This window comes from Brassica napus, chromosome C5, assembly GCF_020379485.1.
Source record: "Brassica napus cultivar Da-Ae chromosome C5, Da-Ae, whole genome shotgun sequence".
NCBI classification, from domain to species: Eukaryota; Viridiplantae; Streptophyta; class Magnoliopsida; order Brassicales; family Brassicaceae; genus Brassica; species Brassica napus.
This window is the reverse complement of record NC_063448.1, coordinates 24,702,933-24,720,236: the sequence shown is the minus strand read 5'-3', so window position 1 is coordinate 24,720,236 and position 17,304 is coordinate 24,702,933.

Genomic DNA, 17,304 nt, shown 5'->3' with positions numbered 1-17,304 from the left:
ATCAAGCGTCTGTAAGCTGCTGCATCAACAAGTTCGCCACCAGTTTCGATAGAGTACTTGATAGCTGGATCCATAGGAACTGAAGACGGCTTGCATCCAAGTAGACCAGTCTCATCGAGAAGATCCAAAGCGTATTTCCTTTGACAAATGTGAATGCCATCAGTGGAGCGAGCTATCTCAAGACCAAGAAAGTATTTTATGGGGCCAAGATCACGCAGTTTGAAAAACGACTTCAGCTGACTCTTCAAAAGATCAACCTTTGTATCATTGTTACTAGATATAATGATGTCATCCACGTAAACAATAACATAGAGAAACAGAGCATCAGACGTCTTAAGAAAGGATGTGTGATCAGATGAAGTTTGAGAGAAGCCCAAAGTCTTTAATGTGGTTGAAAACTTTAAAAACCACTGTCTCGAAGCCTGCTTAAGGTCATAAAAGAATTTTCGAAACTTACAAACTGCATTTGGAGGCAGTTTGTCCCTCTTTCTATCAGAATATCCTGGAGGCAACTTCATGTAGATTTCTTCATCCAAATCACCATTGAGAAAGGCATTAGATATGTTAATTTGATGGAGAGAGAATCCATGTATAGCCGAAAGAGAAAGAATGAGTTTGACTGTTGTAAGCTTCACAACCGGAGAGAATGTATCATGATAATCAACTCCCTCCTGTTGAGTGTATCCCTTAGCAACGAGACGAGCTTTATACCGCTCGACAGTACCATCCGCATTGAACTTTACTTTGAAAACCCAACGGCAACCAATAGGTGTCTTATCTGGAGGTAGAGTACAGATTGTCCAAGTCTCAGTGTCTTCCAAAGCATCAATTTCTTCATCCATAGGATCATCCCAAACTAGAAGACGCTTTGCCTCAGCATAGGTTGCTGGTTCTTTGATTTTATCAATAGAAACGAGAAACGAAAGATATAAAGGAGAAAGTTTATTATAATCCAAGAATGAAGAGATTTCATGAATGGTTGATGACCCTGCTGCATTGCAGTAGTAGTCTTTGAGATAAGCTGGTATTTTAGTTCTCCTGTGTGATGTCTGGTCAGAAGAATCAGAAACATCAGAAGAAGGAATTTCAGTGGGCAAAACCTTTGGGATTGATGCAGAAGAAGAAGTTTCCGCATCAGGAGAAGGCACAGGAGAAACAATGGGATCTATGTTGGAAGTTGAGGAAGTTAGATCAGGAAAGAAATTTTGATGTTCTGAATCTAAATTAACTCCAACAAAAAGAAATAGATCCTCATGAAATGTAACATGACGAGAAACAGAAATAGAATTGGTTTGAAGATCGAGAAGCTTGCATCCTTTAACACCTGGATCGAGAAGCTTGTATCCTTTAACCTAGAAGGACACAAGCACGAGCTCTAGGATCGAATTTATGTCTGCCCTTGGGTGAAGTAGAAGCATAGCATAAGCAACCGAAAGTTTTGAGAGAGATATAATCAGGGAGCTTTTTGGTTAAGAGTTCAAAAGGGCTTTTATGATCAGTGATAAGAGAAGGAATGCGATTTATGAGATGAACAGGTGTGAGAACGCAATCACCCCAATAACAGAGAGGAATATGAGATTGAAAGTGAAGTGAACGAGCAACATTTAGGATATGTTGATGTTTGCGTTCCACAACAGAATTTTGCTGTGGAGTTTCTGGGCAATAATGAAAAGAAAGGATGCCTTTTGATTGAAAGAAAGAAATGAAGTTGAGTTCTGGTGCATTGTCAGATCTAACCCTCTTAAGTTTTCTATCAAATTGGGTTTCTACCATGTTGACAAAGATAGGAAATACTGTAATGACATCAGACTTAGACTTTAAAATTTATACCCAAGTTGCCCGAGAAAAATCATCCACAATGGTGAGAAAATACCTAAACCCATCAGAGTAGGAATTGAAAATGGTCTCCAGACATCTATGTAAACAAAGTCAAAAGGTTCAGTGCTTTTATTGTTACTAGAAGGGAAAGGTAAATGTTTTTGTTTGGAGAGATGGCAAACGTGACAATGAGTATCATCTTTATTCAAATGTTTGGGAAAAGATAACAAAAATTTCATAGTTTCGAGTTTAGAATGAGAAGGATGACCTAATCCCTTATGCCACATTTCCATACTAACAACAGGCTCAAAAAAAGTTTTTAAAAGAAGACACGTTACCTTGTGAAGAAACTGACTCGATGTCCAAGAAATAAGGATTTGCAACTTCTCTACCCATCCCAATCATTAATTCCTGTGTAGGCTCCTGAATACCACAAGAAAACTCATCAAACGAGACTCGACAATGCATCTTCTTTGTAATGCAACTAACACTGAAAAGATTGATCTTAAATTGTGGTATGTATAACACATCAGTTAAGACAATATGACTACCCAGACTAATGTTTCCTATTCCAACAATGTTTACCAGAACTCCATTAGGAAGGTTTACATTAGCGTCAGGGAGAGTTTTAAAAGAACTAAAGGATGATCGTTGATGAGAAATATGATTGGTTATTCCTGAATCTATCAACCAAGCATTAATGGCATTGACAGCAGTGTTTGTGGAACAGATATAAGGCCTATCAACTCCAGTAAAAGAACAAAGGATAGAGGGAGTGAAAGTACCGGAAATTGGGCAAGTGTTTGATGAAGAAGGCACAGAAACTGAGACAGAGTGAACCTCGGGTTTAGGATGATCCATTGGACTCTGAAGCTTGCTACTGAGGGAGGACACGAGCTGTTGAATCTTAGTAGGAGACAAATCATCTGAGACAGCTTCTTCAACCGTTACATTAGCAGTAACTGGAATAGAGATCTTATCATTCCTCTGATTAGGCTTGAAGCTGTTAGGATAACCATGTTTCTTGTAACACTTGTCAACAACATGCCCAACACGATGGCAGTGAGTACAATATGGTCTATCTTTCCTGATATATCCCCCAGATGGTCCACTAGAAGATGAAGAAGAGGACTGAGATTGCGTAAGAGCACCATGTCCTGAAGATTGAGATACATGAAAAGACGTTGTAGAGAGATCCGGAGAATGCAGGACAGGGGCATCCCTTTGACTATCCTCCTGGTCAAGAAGATTAAACACCTCTGATAGAGAAGGGAGAGTTTTCTTCATTAATATCCTGCTGCGAATACTCGCATAGCTTTCATTCAATCCCATAAGAAAATCAATGACACGGTTAGTTTCTTTCTCAGCCAAGAACTCCTCAACAGTAGATGCAGGTGGTTGAATACTGATTAATTCTTCCCAAAGATCCTGCGTTTGTATGTGATAAGACGAGAGATCCAAACTCCCCTGACGCAATGAATGAATCTGATGTCGAAGCTTATAGAGACGCGGAAGATTTGATTTGTGAAAGCGAGTATGCAAATCCTTCCTTATATCAGCAGCATGCTTGATGTAGAGAATGCTAGTGTAGATCTTCTTAGAAATACTATTCAGCAACCAAGATTTGAGCATACTATTGCAGCGACACCAAATTTTGAAATATTGATCATTCTCCAGAGGTTTAGCAATCGATCCATCCAAGAAACCTAGCTTATTCTTAGCTTCAAGACTAGTTTTCATAGCAATCAACCAGATTCCATAGTTGTTTCCATCTAGGGGTTCTGAGACTAAGACTAGGTCGGGATGATCGGAGTTATGCAAGTAGTATGGAGAATGAATATTGTCAGGACTGTTGGATACCTCAAAGCCTTCAGCGGAAGAGATCACAGTAGATCGATGATTGACGAATCGAGCTGCGTCACCGGATGTAGGAGAATGAGACTTCGATGGTTGACGAGCTGGATTGGAGTGAGACGCTTCACCACGAGTCATCAGAGAGATTGGAGAATCTGCGACCGGTGAACTCGGATGAGTAGAACATACTTCGATTTACAGTTTCGCTTTCCTATTGATAATCGATTCCGCGGAAACGGAGCTTAAATCGCACCGGAGAACGAGGAGAGATGTAAATCGACGGTGGAATGATGATCGGTGAACGAGATCCGGCGAGATTCTGGTGAGAATCCGACGGGAAAATGCGATTGATCGAATGCGAGAAAGTTTGTTAGAGAATGATTGACTCTGATACCATATGAGTAAACGTAAACATTCTCATTAATTATCAACAATGTACAAGTGGGGTTTATATACATTTCATAATCAACTATAAACCGAGTCTAACCGGTAAGCTAATCAGCTAATACTAAACGGATATGTACAATGACTCTATATACACTAATAACCCGAGAAGAAGCCGGATGGACACAACCACTAGAACAGAGCTCTAGTGTGGGGATATTGTGGCCAAAATGCATGAACAAAGCCCATCCAAACCGAACGACCAAATCAAAGAGAAAAAGGACATATCAAGGTCAGTCAATGAGAACCAGAGGAACTGACTCGCAAACCACATACCAAAACCATAATGAAACAGATAAACGAGTCGATGTGGACATGGGAACTGGACAAACTCAATCGTGTTTTCTCACGAATAAAACAAGACGAGGAAAAGCACGGAGGGCCGAGGCTGGAGGAGAGCAAAGAGAAAGAGTGACTGGGAAGATTGGAGAACCAAGCCATAAACGACTCGCCTACAAGTGGGCACACGTGCCGATAGTAAAAACACTATCTGAGTCGAAACACGATGAACAACCAGAGAGTATTTGACGTGTCGAAGTGCAAGACCTCCACCAAAAAACCCCTCTGAGAATAGACACAAAGAAACCTTCTCGAAGAGACACCAAACGAAGGGAGAGACACGCGCCTCCGCACCAACTGCCGGAACACCAATAGAGGTCGAGACACCATTACAAACATAGATCCGAGACGGAGGAGCCCCCTCCTCCTCAACGAAGCCACACGCCGTCAAATATTGTGAGACGTTGGAAATCTAATGGTAAAACGATTTTGGACGAAACATGACCCAAAACTCCGACTAGCTTCTCCCCACATGAAGAACACACCTGGCCTGAGCTCCAAACAACTGCCTACCTCCTCGACTCTGACTCCCTCATGAACAGGAGCAAAGAGGAGAGAAAACGAAGGATCTCAGAGGCCAAAGCATATCGGAGGGGACAAGTGAAAGATAGAGCTATCAAAGAAAAATGAGAGGCCAGGGAAGAGAGAGGGCTACAGACGCCGACGAGTCGAACCGTCCTTATTATTTACGTTAATTTAATATTTTAAGTTAGTGCTAAATGTGTTGATAAATTTCATATATTAATGCCTAAAATAGAGATAATATCACTTTTAAATAATACCTTTTTTAGAAAAATTATCAAATGTAATAAATTTATTTCACACGTTTTGGTTTGCATGGCTGGTAAATTTTAATTTGTGGTTTTCAGTTATATAAATTAAGTTTAGAACTTTAAAGCATTTTCAATGGAGATTTTTCGAAGGGTTTTCAAGTATTAAAATATAATAAAAAATGAACAAAAAAAAGTAAAAAAAAAAGTAAAAAGGAGAAAATAAAAAAGCGTAACTCAAAGAAGAAAAAGCCAAAAAGAAACATTGAGAGACTATGTATATATGGAACAATGCCATTTGTTTTCTTTTATTTTCTGTTTAACATTAATTACATAATATATAAATATTTCTACTGTATTCTTGAGAAACTCTTGAAATTTTTTATCCGGTAATTGCACTATTTGTTCTCTTTTATTTTCAGTTAAAAATTAGCTATATAATATATAAATATTGCTATTATATTCATAAGAAACCTTGAAAGTTACTCATCATGATGCTCTTAAAACAGAGTCTACCAATAAATCATTTATAAATAAAAGATATGAAAATAAAAAAGAATAAGAGACTCTCTCTCTCTTTCTCTTTCTCTTTTTGATTAAAAATGAATATGAGACTCACTCAAACAATATACTCTAAAGAATTTTTGAAAGATCCATCACACACTTATCACCATTGATCAATAGTTTAATATATTAAAACATGTTTTGAGAATTTCTCCCCAATGTCAACGACCTAATAATTTTTTAAAAAATTATAATTAAATTTTAAAAGCTTGATTAATGAAAATACAATATTGATTACATAACCAATTTCAACCAAAAACTTATTTAAAATCAAATATGATAAAACTTGCTTCTCATCAACCACCCAACTTTTTTATCCAATAACGTTACATATATATAATAAGGAAAATTGCATCATGTAGCTCAAAAAAAATAAATTAAAAAAATAATCAAAACTTATTTTCTTTTTCTTCTTTTCTCTTCCTATCTCTATACCGTTTTTAAGAAATCTAATTTTGGTTTTTTGGTTAGTTCACCAATTCTTGCATATATCAAACTATATTTCATTTTAATTCATAGACAAATTCATACATACACATAGCGAAAACAAATATCTACATAGTAAAATATTCTCGAAGTAAATTCAAAAAAAAAAAAATTCTCGAAGCATGTGTTTTTTTATTAGACCGTAGTTCTAAATTCTAATTGTCGTGAAGGTGTTTGCATTAGGCTTCAGGCTTATTATCCGAGATTCGGATTCGATCCGATATCCGCTCCGAAAATAGGATATCCGGGGTGTCTGGATCCGAATCTGGATAGTAAAATCTTGGATGCGTCCAAACTGAATCCGGATCCTGATATCTTAATTTTTAGGTCCGGATATCTGGATCCGTATTTCAAAACACATTAAATTTTTAATTTTCATTAATATTTATATTTTATATATTAATATTTATACATATAAATTAATTTTATAATATTATGTTTAGTTTTTACAATATTATAGACATATATATATATAAATATTGTATAAATATTTAATTAATGTGTTATTTTTAAAAATGTAGTATTTTTTTAAAAAAATATGTTTTTTAATTATTTTTATGGATCCAGATATCCACGGGTAATAGTATATAGAGACGGATATCCGAAATTCGGATATCCAAAAACCACGAATCCGGATCTGAATGTTAAATCCACAGATCCAGATCCGGATACCCTAAATTTCTTGGACATGGGGATCCGTGGGAAGCTACTTTGCATAATTGCATTGACCATTCAATAGCCAAGTCCGTACCTAACTCTACCTACATAGATATGGATTTTTCAAACAATTAATATTTAGAAATATTATGCTCCGTAATGGTTGCTGCAACCATTAATGTTCATAATTTTAAAATTAAGAGAAGTTCTGCCACATTTAATGTTGTACGAGTTGGGCTTTCTATAATTTTCTATGAAATGGTACTCTCTCTCTCTCTCTTTTATAAAAAAAATGTCACTTTAATAGTTTTTAGTTTTATACATATTAAGAAAATTATTGAAATATATTTATATTTTATTAATTATATATGTTTAATCAAATAGTATTTGAGATAAATAAAATTATCTATAGAATTGATTCTTTTTGCAGTTAATTTTAAATTGAAAAAAAAATATGAATTATTTTAAAATTTAAAAATAACATTTTTATTGAACAAAAAGTATCGAAATGACACTCTTTATAAAATAGAAAAAATATATTTTAATAATTACTGTGTTTTTTGTCCACATTTAAGTGTTAAATTTAGGATGATGTAAATAAAAGCATGATGTCTTTGATATAATCTAATGTATAGAACCGTGTAAGTGTAAAAGTAAATGAATTTCATCCCAAATTTTCAATAATAAGTACTACTTATGTTTTGCAAAGATAAATTGTCTAATAGTTTTATATATATATAAAATTTAATACATTAATTTTTATCATAAATACACCATTTAACTTAATTAATAATTTTCAATAGATTTAAACTTACCATTAACTATTATTTCTTCCGTCTCTGTTATTTGACATTTTAATTTATTGCACACAGATTAAAAATATTTAATTTGTATATTTTATAACCAAAAACAGCATTAACTATCTATTAATTACAACTCAATTAATAAAAAGAAATTACAACATAAAAATAGTAGTATAGTATATAAATTTTAATAAAATTTTCATTGAAACTGAAAACAACATCCAATATAAAACAGGAATTTCTCTTAAATAAAAAAATAAAAATAAAAAATATTTTATAAAAAAATAATACTAAAAATACTAAATTAAAAAAATATTAGACATGGTTTGTCTTCTTAATTAGAAGTCCATTTAACATTGGTTTCAACTAAACATGAAATGGTTCGATATCAAGGAGTACAGTAATATCTATTAACAATACATTATTCTAAAACGAATGGAGTACCTCCAAGAAAACTAAGATCAAATGTCGCTTTCTTTATGGAGCTTTTTATTCCCTATTGATCTACCTTGCTGATCTCGAGGGCTAAGTCTAACCATTATGTCAAGATGATTTAAATTGAATGGGTTCATTCTTTTAGTCTCTCGTAATTAATTTGTAGGTATCCTTTAATTTTTTTTGTCGGAAAGATTTTAGAGTCAATTAAATATTGAAGCATTAAATAACCCAATATTTGGGTCTTGGTTGATAAATATATTTCGTTGATTAGTAGATGTAGTTTCGACAAGACGAAAATCTATCTTATTAAAGTATAAACATTTTAACTTTTTATTTGAAAACATGGATAGTAGTAAATAATAAATATAATATTGTTTTGAAACATGGATACCAGTAAATTAAGAAAAAAAAGTAATGAGTTTATGCTATTAAAAAAATTGGAAGTCCATTACATTATATTAAAAAATAATTGGCTTATGTTACTTGATATACATATTCAAATCAAAATAATAATTTAAAATTAATTTATATCAAAAATCCATTCAAAAATATACATATATTCAAAAATTGATTTTTACTAACATATTTTTCAATAACCATTATAAAAATGTTTTCAATATGTATAAGAAAAATACAATAAAAAGCTCACATTCAAACACCAACTTAAGTTATGGCTTTTATATTTCACATTGAAATATAAGATAAATATATGTGATTATTTATATGATTGTACGTATAAAATATTATTGATTGTAAGATTACTTATTTGATGGTACGTATAAAATACGATTAATTATATGATAACACATATTTTTGTAACCTATGATGACATATATAGGATATATAATAGTGATTAAGGTGGGCGTTCGGGTTCGTTTTCGGGTTTGTTTGGGAGTTCGTGTTCGGTTCAGATCTTTGAGTATTCGGTTTGGATTTGGATAACCAATTTAAATTATTTTTAAAAAAATTAAAATTTATTATATGCTTTAATTTTATAAAAAACTATAAACAATAGAATATCTTACATATAATTGGTTTGGTTTAAATATTTGGATAGAGAATTAATAATTATTTAAGTATTTTTGGAGTTTTGGAGTTTTGAGTATATTTTAACTATTTTAGATATTTATGTTTGATTATCTGTATATATTTTCAAGTATTTAAACAAACTTAAAAGTATTATATATATTCTAGATGTTTTTATATATATTAAATCTAAAAATAATTAATATATATAAGTATATAAATCTATTTTGGATACTTAAAATACTTCGGTTCGGATCGGATTAGGTTTCAGTTCTTCAAATACCAAACTTTTGAATAATTCAGATATTTAATCAATTTCGGTTCGGATTTGGTACTACTTATTACGGTTCGGTTCTTCGAATTCGAGTTTTTTTGCCCAACCCTAAATGGTGACATAAAAAACAAATAGCACCATATTTTTTAAAAAAATACACCCACGCGGACGCGCGGATCAAAATCTAGTATTGATTAAAACTTTGTTATTTATTAGTATAACTTTTACCCCTTTTTGAAATATCGATGTGATTATTGGATTTTTTTTCTTGATATTTTAAAAATTAATATTACATCATTTTATAAAGATGCATATGTTAGTAAGAAAATTATTTCAAAAGTATTAATTTTTATATTTTAGTGCATTTTTATTTACTAATAATGATTTATTGTAAACTTCCAAAACAAGAATTGCATTTGTGAGTTTTAATTGGTTTAAAATTATATGAAATAATTAACCACAAGTACAATACATTTATAACTAAGATTTACTTCTTCCGTTTTGTAAAGAATGTCATTTTATATATTTTACGCAAACTAAATAATAATAAAATATACCATGCCTTCATTTAAAGTATAATTATTTGAATAAAAAAAAATCAAAAAATTGAATATTTGCAGTGTCTACACAAGCTTTATCTCATATTTAGCTAACTGCCCAAAACCATTATTAAGCATTGTTTGATTTTTTTTATTACACCATACTGTCCTTATTGATCTAATGTCTACATCGTTTATAGGCTTGAAACATATCATCTAAGGAGACAAACGTAATTTTACTTACCCTTTGACTACATAAATCACCCAAAAAATATTGTTTTGTGCATTCACCTAATTTCCATGTTTCTTTTGTATTTCTAGCTAATTCACTCAAAAACATTATTGGTTTATTGGTTGTTTGAAAGAGTAAGAAATAAATTATGACAGTTCCTTTTTAAACAAAAAAGTAATGCTAAAATGGTTCCTCTGATTTTGTATTAAATTGCAAGACTAATTTAATATATGATTTTTCAGTTAAATTTTTTATCTCTAACTGATAAGATTTTTCAATTTATAATTTTGCACCACTTAAATGAAAATATGCTATCAATATAAGTAATTCGCTACAAATGCTATTTTGAAATTGGAATCGGTTTGTTTTATTAAATATAGTGGTTGATTTAATTTTATATTTCAATAATAATAGGAGTATATGACTATTTTTATTATTATAAATGTAATCATGCTTATTTTTATATAGACCAAGTTCATATATTATTCATTATTGTAATTTTTTTGTGCCACTTTTATCTTGTGTAATTTTGAAAGTGCAGTAGGTATTGTACCAATTTATGTCATTAACATAAACGAGAGATGTATAACTGAAAAAAAATATTTCATGTGAATATGTTTATTATCAAATGTATTGGAAGGTTTAAGTGTTATATACAACTGTGATGTATGATAGATGAAGGATTGCAATAATTGTTTTTTAACAGTAAATAATTCATTGTAATTATCCAAAACATTTGGGGTATCACAACCACAACCAAAAATAAAAGTATAAATCACCAATAGAAAGCACAAAAAAACTTCAGTAAATTAGAGATAGTGAAGAGAAAATGCAAGTTTAAAAGGATAAAGACAAAGACGATGCACTATAATTTTTTTAAATAATTTAAATGAAGCAGAAGTTCAATAAATTACATTTAGTATAGGTTTTTGAGTCAAAATTTTAAATCATACAAATAATTCGATTAACATATACTTATACATATATATATATATATATATATGTGACCAAAACCTAAAATACAAATATATCTTTAGTGAAATATTTAGGTTAATGTTAAACTGAGTGACATTTCCCCTAAATGTCATGAAATATTAAGGTTTTAGTTAGTGTTATTTTTTAATAAGAGATATATCACTGACAAATTTGAAAAAAAAAAAAAAAAGTTAAACTATTGTATGCAAACTATAAAATTGCTTTGTTTGAAAATGTTTGATGTTTTAACTATTTCACACATTTTAAAATAATAAATACAAGTGCATTAGCTATACTCTAAAATACAAGTGCATTAGTTAAATAAAGTTTCACCAATCATATTTTATATCTTATTTATTGTTTTACTTTTAAAGACAAGTGCATTAGTTATACTCTTAAACATCAGTCTTCGAAATACAATAACAAAATGAAAACATCAATCATTCACAGAGGAACTAAATATTAAAATTATATATAACTATACATGTAAAACATATATTGTATGTATAAAATTGAAGAATCATTGTATAGTTTGCGTGGATCAAAATTGCGTTATTTCATTATTTTGAAAGCTAGAGAATATTATAATTTTAAACGAGGCCTAGGGTTGGGCTTGGCCTTGGCCTTTTTAATCTTCGATTGTTCTTACGGAAAAACACCACACCGTTGTTCGCGTTAAAATCCAAAATTGGAAATTGCAACTTTAGTACCAACTTGATTGACTAAAGTCGGAAGGTAAACTATGTCTTTTCAGTCCTTGTATGACATACTAAAATTCAATTTTTCTTCTGAAAATTCTCTTTTAAGATTCAAATAAGATTTTAATCTGCGACATAGTATATAACATGTAGTCTACGTCCCCCCCCCCCCCCCCCCCCCCATTAATATTCAAACACGGTGAAAATTGATGATAATTGTTACAAATACATTAACATGTCAATGATTTTAATTCAATTTTCTGAAGAAAAAAAATAACTTGTTTCTGTATAAGGTTTTTTTTTCTTTTTAAAGGATTTTCTGTATAATGATGCACATTGTTAAAACAATCAAATTATTTCATAAAATAAATAAAAAAAAAAAAAAAAAAAAATTGGTCAAACAAGATTTTATAGATAACTAGTCTCCATTAGATGAGGAATTGTTTACAAAGATGATATCAAAGCCGGCTAACAACTTTGCTGCAACAAAAGACAAGCAAAAAACACAAAGATAGAAGCAATCATTATACATAAACAACTAACATTGCAGAGACGCCCTTGTATCTCGCCAACACTAGGCTTAAACAGTGGAATGACGCCGTGGGAAACAAAGAACACAATCAGTGATCTAATGCTTGTGATTGGTTCTGCAACTAGTGCATGAATAACAATCTTAACGCTGGCTACAATAGCAGAGGTGATGTAACACCAAAATGCTGAGCCTTTGAACAGTACAGAGAACAAATCATTTGTAGAGCAATCTTCCAAACCAAAGGTTGACCTTGCAACACATGAGCAGCAACGATACAAAAGCCATGGTAATAGGAAGGTTGAAGTTGGTTTAAAAAAAGAGTGTTGATAAACAAGATCTGAAACCACAACCAAGGTAAAAATCTGCAATTTAACATTGAGTATTCCACTCTAGAGGAAGTTAAACAAATCTTAAACCAGGAAGTAATAGGCAACAAACACTCTATAGCAGAGTAGAAGGTAGTAATAGGCAAGGAACACTCTATAGCAGAGTAGAGGATGGACTCAACTAGCGTAAAGGAATCAATAGTTGGATGGAAATTACTACACAGAGAAGGATAAAATAACAATGGTATCTCTGGCGGGGGAAGTCTAGTGGCAGCCACATACTTTGCAGTGATGGACCAGAGGCAAGTTACATCCGGAGGGTCTGGTGGTTCCGGAGGGTCTGGTGGATCCGACGGCTTGAGGGGAGAGAGAAATCCAAGCGGGAGGGACTTACACGATGGTGGATCCGGAGGAGGCCTGAACCGTGGCGGGAGAGGAACAGTCAGCATCGGAAACATGAAGGAGGGAGCTTCTTCAGAGGGGGAAAGCTAAACGGCGGTGGTGGAGCAGAGCAAATCCATCCGAGCGGCGCACATCGGGAACCGGGCCTGGGAGGTTTCTTCTAGGGCGAACTCTAACCCCGTTTTTTGTGTCTTTAGTTAATAAATAAATTATTTTAAACTTAAATCAGTTGGTGATAATTATAGTGGCATATATCTTTTATATATGAATATGTCTTTTACATACATATATGAGATTTTTGAAATTAATCATTAATTTTATTAAACTAAAGAATAATTAAAACATAAGATTAAGATGATGCACTTGTAGAATTCAGAACGGTCATCAGTCAGATACATGCACTAGTGGCTAGCGCGCTCTGTCACTATAGTTTATATCTATACTAGGGGCATGTCCGCTTCGCGCGAAATATTGTTTTATTGTTGTTAATTATTATTTTTCGGATGATATAGCTAGCTAATTATGTGATCGTCTTTATTTGCTAAAAACATTATTTGGTATTTTTATTATGTTATGTAGTAATAGGTGATATGCTAACATATTATGTGTTTGTTTTTTTAATAGTGTGTTGGTGTGGGTATAATAGTACCTTATTAGTGGTGGAGTGAGTTTGTGATATAATGCATACTGAATTTCAATAATTTTACATTTAGGCATTTGTTGAATTTAAGGCTAATAGTTTCAGGGTAAAAATTAATATTTTTTTCTAATTATTTGAACATTACTTTTTAAAGATGTTTTGTGTTCTCTCCCTATATTTTTACATTGAGCCGTCACCGTCTATGCATTTCGTTTACCTTTCCGTTATGTTGTGATTCTCGCCATCACCGAAAAAGACTCACATATGTGCTCTTGTTTTTCCTCACCTTTTTCTCCTCTTTTTCCTTAGATTTCGGCTCATGTTAGGAACATAATCTCCTTAGGTTGGGTCAGAGTTTAGTCGTCTTTGAAGTTGTTTTCCTCGTCGTTGGCTTACCATCGATAGTCTCTTCTCGTCTTAGTTTTCAAGATATGGTTTTTGGTGATCTGACTTCTATAGCTCGAGGACGGCTCTGCGATTGAATGATTTCGTTTTGTCTACCCTTCCATCTATGTTCCCTCATCTCGTTGCAACTTTCATGGCTGCTTGCGTCTCTGTGACTCTCCCTTTCGCCATGTTTGCCACTCCAGATTTGGATAGTGTTCTCCTCCGAATATGCTCTGTAGATTTGGAAGATTGTTTCTGGTCTCAAGTCTGGGCTCTGGTTTCTCGGGGGTTGGCTTCCGTTCTCCCTCACTCAGGTTGTTCTCTTCTTCCCTTGCTTCCCTTAGTATAAGTGTGTGGTATTAGTCTCTTGGAGCTTTGGTCCCTTCTATCCAGAGTTTTGTGGTTCTTCACTTGCATAGACGTCTTGTTTGTGCTTGTTTAGTTTGTGAGGTGATTCTTACCTCTTAGCTGGTGGTTGTCGTTATCGTTCGTTATGTATGTCTCTTCCTCCTTCGCGGTGATTTTAGCCTTATGTTGATTATTTTTCCTCTAACCCGCTTTCTTGGTTCTTTGCATTGGTCTTTGATCACACTCCTTTGTGTTCAAGCGATTGCTTTATCTCAAGATTATCTTTCTACATTTTTCTGACTTTTGATTGTTCTGGCCAAGACACTCAATGATAAAGTGGAGTAAGTTAATTTTCGTTCTTGATCGCCTTTGAGCTTTGGACCTTTATTGAGTTAGTGTTACTTTGGTATTTTTTTCTCTCTATGATTATGGAGGTGTTATGTTTAGATTATGTGTTTTGCTTTAGTTTGGTTAATATTAAGATAAATATATAGTTGTAAATGAAATAATATAAAATAGTTAAAAATAATAAAATAGCGAAAGTTTATATTATGTTTAGCAGTGAATAAATTAAATATTAAAATACATTTATATTTTTTTACTTATTTCTTTATTCGTTTTGCAATTTTTTGAACAATAAATTAGATTATCAAACTTCAAATGATGATAGTTAGTGTGAGAAAGATTAGATAGTGCATAATTAGAAAATAATGAACCAAATTGCAATAGTCTAAAAAAAAGGATATAAAATGTAAAAAGACAAAAAAATAGGACACATGTCAACAAACCCTCCTTCCACATGTCATAAGAAGAGAGAAAAGTTTACTTTATATATATATAGATTATTAAAACTGAAGTACCTTTTGGTACTGTTTGGAAACTTAGATAGTAGATTAAATGAAAGTTGTTTGGAAAAAATGATAGCAGATTAAATATTTTTTTTTTCTTTACATATTTAGTCACTGTATTTCTTTCTCATTTACAGATTCTGGAAACACGTATAGCAGATTAAATATTCCTTTTTATTTACACATTTAGCCATTGTATTTCTTTTTTATTTACAAATTTGCCACTTCACTTAAAATCAAAAATTTAAATTAATTAATTACAATGAATTGTTATTTCTTTTTGCTGAAAATAAAAACACAAATTGTAATATATAGTATATATTAATCTTCTACAATACAATTTTCAAGAAAACCAAATATCATAAAATTAATAATAATTCATAAAAACTTACTTTAAAAATTAAATCATTTTTAAATAAATAAACAAAAAATCAATAGGTTAGTATATGAATATTACAATTACATCAAATTGCATCAAGTTATAAAATTATAAATATAATATTACGTACAGATAAAAAAATATTATCAAACATCTATATTATAATATAATATATTCTACACTAAATATATTTTACAAAACATAAAAATATAAATGGACATTTTATAAAATCAATGGTTTATAAATTTACATTGAACGCAAGTTAAATCCAATACCCGCGCGGGGGCGCGGGTCAAGATCTAGTTATGATAATAACAATAGCAGTTGCACAAATGAAGCCATGCACAGGGTTGATGTTGGATTAATTTCACCACCAAAGTAATAAAACGGATTATTCAGTGTAGTAAGAGATGTTAATCATTAATGTATAATTTAGAAATGAAAAGGAAAGAAACATGGGGGCTTGGGAGAAGAGAAAAGTGATAATCATGTGAAAGAGAGTCATACGATTAAAATAAGCAAACTTTGTTTTGTTCCTCTTTTTTCCTTTTCGTTACTCTCTTTTCATCTTTTTCATTGTTCTTCCCTTTCTTTTGTGATTTAAACCTTTATTTTCAAAAAATTATATGCTTCTTTTTGGAATGAATTTAATTAGGGTTTATAAAAAGGAGAAATCTACCTTGGGTTTCAGTTAAAAGAAGAGCATATAGAGAGCGTGTGGGATGTTAAAGATAACCATTTCAAAGTTTTCACCTTTCTATTCTTCTTTTTTTTTTTTTTTAACAAATTCTTCTTTCTTCTTCTTTTACATTCTTCTTCATGTGATGGATATTTTAGTTAGTTTATGTTTGGATAAGACATTCAATGGAGTCTTTCATACAAAAATTACATTATTTCAAACAGGCCCGGCCCTGAAAAACTCTAAAAAACAAAGGCTGGAAGCCCAAAAATAAAAAATCGGCCGCCTGGTGGTGTCAAACCCGTCACTTTGAGTGGATTTTCTACCTAGCTTGACCATCTAACCTACTGAGATATTTTATAAATAGGCCGAAATTTCTGTTAATTATCAAGGGCCGGAATCGGATGCTTCTAATGCTTATGTCCAGGGCCGCTACTGATTTCAAAACGAAATTAGAACATTTTCTATTTTCTTAGAATTGCGTAGGGGTCGTTTTTTTTTAATAAGGAACATTTTGTTTTGTTATAACATAACTGATTTGATAGACTTAACTGTCATTACTAAATATTTTTATCAGAACAAATAAAAGAACCATAGTTTCGTTAAACTATGCACTAGTTAATTATATTTTTGAAAATTCTCATTTAATTATTGGAGTACTGGTTTTAGGAAAGAAGAAAATAAAAAGAGGAATGAAAAGCGAAGATAAAAGGTGGAATGTAAATAAAGAAAAGAACAGTAAAATGGTATCAAACACAAATAAATAATTTACTTTTCTCCTACAAAGAAAACAAAAGAATACAAAGAAAGAACCAAAAAAGCCTTATTTACCATTTACCACTTTTG